This window comes from Antedon bifida, chromosome 7 (assembly GCF_963402885.1).
Source record: "Antedon bifida chromosome 7, ecAntBifi1.1, whole genome shotgun sequence".
Taxonomy (NCBI): domain Eukaryota; kingdom Metazoa; phylum Echinodermata; class Crinoidea; order Comatulida; family Antedonidae; genus Antedon; species Antedon bifida.
This window is the reverse complement of record NC_136232.1, coordinates 3,317,561-3,323,560: the sequence shown is the minus strand read 5'-3', so window position 1 is coordinate 3,323,560 and position 6,000 is coordinate 3,317,561.

Sequence of the window (6,000 nt, the reverse complement as noted above, 5' to 3'; positions counted from 1 at the left end):
AGCACCAATTCACACAATGTTTTATTTTACTCCACCCTATCTTTATATAGCATATCGTCATGCATTATTTATGTCACTGCAGGAAGTGCCTCAATTCTTCTAAAGGTCTTTCTATTAATTATTTTTATTTTTTTTCTTGCTAACGGGATCAATAGTATAACAATAACTATATTTTAGTATTGAAAAAAAATATTTAAAACGGTAACTTTGTTGTATTTATTGTGCAATCGTGATCGTCAAGAAACAATGACATCATCTTATCATCACATCAAATGTTTCAACATGCATGTATTCAGTATAAATGTATTTTTCTTAAAAATGTTATGAACGGATATAGTTTATCCATATTTTTGTTCTGAATATTTGTCAATTTCAATTAAAAGATAATTTTGTTATATTACCATCAATGAGGAAAGTTGATCACTCTAAACATATCTTGGTACATTGAGATCGTTTAAAGTATGCTATAACAATGCCTTGCGTTTGCTGCCGAAGCAGCCTAGAAATTGTAGTGCAAGAATGCTGTTTGTTTTGAATTACGTTCCGTCATTTGATGAGTTCCCCTTTCTATTCACAAAAATCGCTTCTACAAACTATGTTTCTTCATTCAGTTTTTCAGAAGTTTTCAACTAGGGGCCTAGTCTACATTGGCAAACATTGGAAAAGCTGTTTTTCTTTAACCTCTGACTAAAGTTTGTTTTCGTGTTTTAGAAAGAGTATTTATTATACTATTGTCACCGTATAGTACTGAAAGAAAAGCAACATCCGTAACAAAATACTCGCATTTTAGGGAAAATACCAAAATATTTCATAAATGGCAACCTAGAGTAGTACTATACTCGTTGTACCAGTTTTCAAAAAGGTACAGTGGAGCTTACAGAAAGGTCAGTTTGTCGGTCCTTTTTTTTAATGGATCTAGTTGGAATTCCAAAAAGGGCAGTCTGGTACTATTACAAAGGTCCAGTTTGAGTTACTCAAAATGAGTTTGGTATATTGTCTGGTAAGTTGAAGAAATAAGTAAAAACAACGGGCTTTCTGGTACTTTCACATAGGTTCAGTTGGAGTTACTCAGAAATGAGTTTGGTACTGTCTGATAAGTTGTAGAGTTAGTGTTGAAGAAAGAAGTAAAAACAATTATTTTCTGATTTAAACAACAGGACGCTGAGATTGGCCAGATCAAAGGGTAATCTCCAGTTTCGAAACGATCAGTCTCCGCCCCCTTAAACGATTGACTGATTTTCGGTTGGCCAATTGGCTTCCTTAAATGTTTAGTGGCAGTCACCAGTGGGTACCAAAACGGTACCATCCATAAACCGTTGCAATGAAGGTTAACGGTAAACATAATTTCAATTCACGGCAAAAAATTAAAAAAAACTTAAAATAACTGTTAAATCTGAAATATTGTGTCTACTTCGATCAAATCAATTTTAAAATGTAGATGCCTATTTTAAACTTTATATTCGTAAAAAAATCTGACACATACGACCTTTTAAAATACCGAAACACAATTAAATAGCAAAAAACAATTCAACGTATGGTGTTATCTTAGAATTCGATGGCTTTATATGAATACCTCGAAGCCTAACCGCAGATCAAAGTATGTTACGATATCCTATCTTGGCAAGCGAGCTCCGTGTCCTGTTGTTAGATTGCATTGGTTGGTTTCCACCTAAAGCTTGGTTCCCACTAGCGAGGACGTAAACTCAACGCAAGCGTGTTGACCAATGACAAGCGACATTGCAATTGTGATTGGTCAATTCCCTTACGTTGCGTTACGTCCCTGTGTTGCTTCTCTAGTGGGAACCAATCATTAACTAGTATAGGACGCAAGCGCAACTCAAGGAATTTGACACACAACTCGGTGAATCTTGTGGTTGGTCAAATCATTTGCGTTGTGCATATGTCATTGAATTGTGTCCAAGACCCTAAAATGGATCAGGTTTTAGGATTTTTATTTGTCAATCTTAATTTGTTTACTGATGATCGATACCGTATGGTCTGACATCATATATTTCCTCTGTTGGGTCTTCCATTGGTGAAACCCAGTAGTCAGCCCCAACTTGATTTTCAAGTGACCACCAGCAATATCTGGATTGATCCTATTCTGCAAAGCGATCTTGTAACTTCTTCCTTCAAACTCAAAGATCTGTGCGTAGACGTCAATCATGTCCAACGATGGGCTGCTGTAAACTCCGCTAATATACTCCAATTCATCTTCATCCGATTGTTTGGCTACAATTTCACCTTCTTTTCTCATTTTGGTTCCGTGGTACGATACTGGCCATTCATCAGGACTAGTTTTCGTACGTATGCCGTCTGGCCCGGCAAAGTGCAATCGTCCCCATAGACATCTTTAACAGCATATCTGTACCATCCGCATGGTCGGTGATACCGATTTTGCCCTATTAAGTAAACGGCAAAACCATCGTTCTTCGGTATGAAATTGTAATTGTATTTCTTAGCGATTAGAGAAGGATCTAAATCATAGAAGCATTCTGGTTTTTCGATTACATGTACAGGTACACCATTTAGTTGTTTCAATTCAACTTTACATTCGTCATGTGGATCTATTTCACCTAATTGAAATGTTATATTTGCATTCGTGTGTAATTGACCATTTTGTTCCTGTTATTATTGTAACCTCAGTTTTAACTATGTTTTAGCTCTTCCCTTGATATAATAATTATTATTGTTTGTATGTTACAATGTTTATAATTTATATTTATGGGTTAAATAAAAAAGAAAAGAAAAAAAGTATTAGTTATCTTAGTTATGCAATTTGTTTAATTTCTAATCCATTATTTTAAAATAAATATATAGACATATGGCTATCAGAGTCTATGCGTTTTAATAATCCTTGCTTATACATACTTGTACTTATTTACTTGCACAACTGTTATTTTTTCATTTCAAAATGGACCTTTGTATTTTATACAGCACTTTGAATATGCTAATTATGTATTTCTTACAGTACTTAGTCTCATTTTAGTCCAACTGTGTTAGTCAGTCAGTAAAACAACACGACCAGACTATATTAATGTGGGTAATAATACATTCTGAAATATACAAATAATATTAAATAATATAATATGAGAAATACAGAAAAAAAAACATTAACAAATCAAGATGATTGAACCTGGTGCAATTTAACCATAAACACAGACTGTATCAATAGGCCTAATAGATGAAATTACCGTTTATCTTATTGAAATGTTTGCACACATCATTAATTATGGCACGGGGTAGTCTGCATTTTTTCATGTCAAGCGTTATCAATTTAGGGGCAATAGACAGTAATGCATCAAGTGATTTACCTTCAATATTACTAAGATCATTGTCAGTAATATAAAGATTATTTAATTTCAACTTTAATTTCATACTAACACACTTACTAACCATACAGTTTACAATACCCCCCGATAAAGTGCAACTAGAAATGTCTAAGGTTCTCAGTTTAGGGGCAATTTTGAGTAAATTGGCAAGTGAGCTACCTTTGATACTGCTCAGATTATTGCCATTAATATAAAGACACTCTAATTTCAACACTAGATTTTTTCTAGTAGCACAATGCATTAGCATGCAATCCAAAATATCACCTGATAATCTGCATTTATCTAAATAAAGGGTTTTTAATTTAGGTGCAATGAACAGTAGCATAGCAAGTGAGGAGCCATTGGCATAACCAAGGTTACTGCTTCTAATACCAAGCCTATTTAATTCCAACATAACATTTTTCGTTGATAGAATATTAACAGTACTTATTAAAGCATCTTGTGTTAATCGAAATAACATGAGATCTTTAAGTTCGGGGCCATTACTTAGTATATGAATTAAAAACGATGCAGTGATACTTGTGATAAATGATATTTCCTGAACATTGTACCTGAAATGTGTGGTAAAATTTTGAATTTCATCAGACAGAGCTTTTACCACAGTGTCGGTACATACTGAACACACTTCTAATAAAAATGCACGTTCATTTTTAACTACAATTAGAAGATGAAACAACATTCTACCAATGTCCTCTGGTCGTCTTATTTCTAATTGACTTTTAATCCAGTTAGAAAATCCAGATTTATAATATCTGGATTCCCTAAGAACAGGTTTGGCTATGATGTCATTACAACAGCTCTTCAAAGTAGTACATATTTCCTCTATGTAATCTTCATCCTGCATTATTGGTAGCTGTGAATCTGAGCATAAGTACAGACTTTTATCAATACCTTAAAAACGCATAAGTAGATTTTAATATTTACACACATTTCCTTACTTTAATATTTGGTATATTATATCACATTTATATGTTTAAGTAATTATGAACGGTGTCTCTTAACATTAACTAAATGTAAAGATTATAGTGTTTTGTCTGTGTAAAAACTAACCTAAACTACTAAAAAAACTATATAAAAAGACATTTTAATTGTTTTTTAATTTGTTGATTTATTGTTGTCCCTAATCTTAACTGTGGCTTAGAAACAGATAAGCTGGACATATGGACATTTTACTATTACATGTGTTATTTACCTACCTTTACTTGCTAATTGGTCTGTTTCTTTTTTTAAAGAAATGTGTTTTTCTTCAAGTTTCATCCTAACATACTTTCTTAGCTGGGTGCCTATAATATAAACAAAAATCTCAAATAATATTTACCCCAGCCAGATAAATAAATCTTTAAAATCTTATTTCAATTTCAATCAATCTTCTTGCTTATCAGTTATTGCTTTTAGTTTTAATTTTTTTTTTCTGGATTTAGTATTGATTCATTATTCAGAAAATTTAATTACAAGAATATTTGAATAATATAAATTATTAAATGTACACATAACATTATACAGTATCATGTTTTACTCAGCTACAGCAGTTAGGCTTACTGTATTGGAGGAGCCTAATAAACAGCATCAACACAAAACAAAGCAAGATCAAAACACACAATTCGTTGGGCGTATGTGTAGACCACACTTATGTACAATATCTACCCTTTTTTGTGTGTCATAAATATGGAATTCTGTAATCAATAGTGTCTAGGTAATACTAGGTAGCGCCCAATGTCTGCATTTTTTTAGTCGCGTGCAACGACTCTACAGCTTACTATGTCGGTCGGTTGGTCGGTAAACACTAACTTGAGCGCGACGGAAGCCATGTATATGGCCTTGTTGTAGATTAAACCAATGTCTATATTTTTAATTAACACAAGAAACCTTCCACTTTCTGTTTTGTAGTTACTGTATGCATCTCTATGTAACTTCCTATTCATTTAAAAGCATTTTGATCAAATGGCCAAGCGGGCGCCGTTTACAATATGATATAATAAGCCACCCATATCGGTATGGGTTAAAGGGCGACTCGCTCCTAGTTCTGTGTGGTGGATAAGGACTATAAACCGTAGGTCCATTTAGTTAAGTGTGTGCACTTCAAAAACCCCAGTTCATCATTCGAGAGTCCGAATAGGTGTTTACCTCGGTTAAACTCCTATAATCAGTATTTTAATGCATTTTTCTTGCCAAATTGTCTATCATCTCAGACACTTTCCAACTATGTTATTACAGGATTCTAGGCCTATTATTGGTGTAGCACACCAGGTGCGGAATCTTGAGTATATAATAAAATAAAACAATTTCATATGCTTCAAAATTGCTGGCTTTCTATAAATAAGTATAAGGTTTACAAAATAATATAAATATAATATTCAAAAATTCAGTATTCAACAGGGTACAGTTATAGTATTCAACAACTAAGTTTTCCAACAAGGTACAGTTGTATCCAATATGGTATAATGTCCAATAAGGCATTTAAACAACAAGATACAACATGGTATTTAACAAGCTGAGCTCCTTGCTTAAAATGCTATCTCCTAGCCTAGCTTCCAGTACTTATATAACTTGGCTATGCAAATTTGATACAGGTGGATAAATTAAAATAGAACAAGAACAAAAGAAGTCTTAACAAAAAACAAAAGGGAGCAATGCAAGAAATACAAATCTAAACTAAACAAGGGATCTT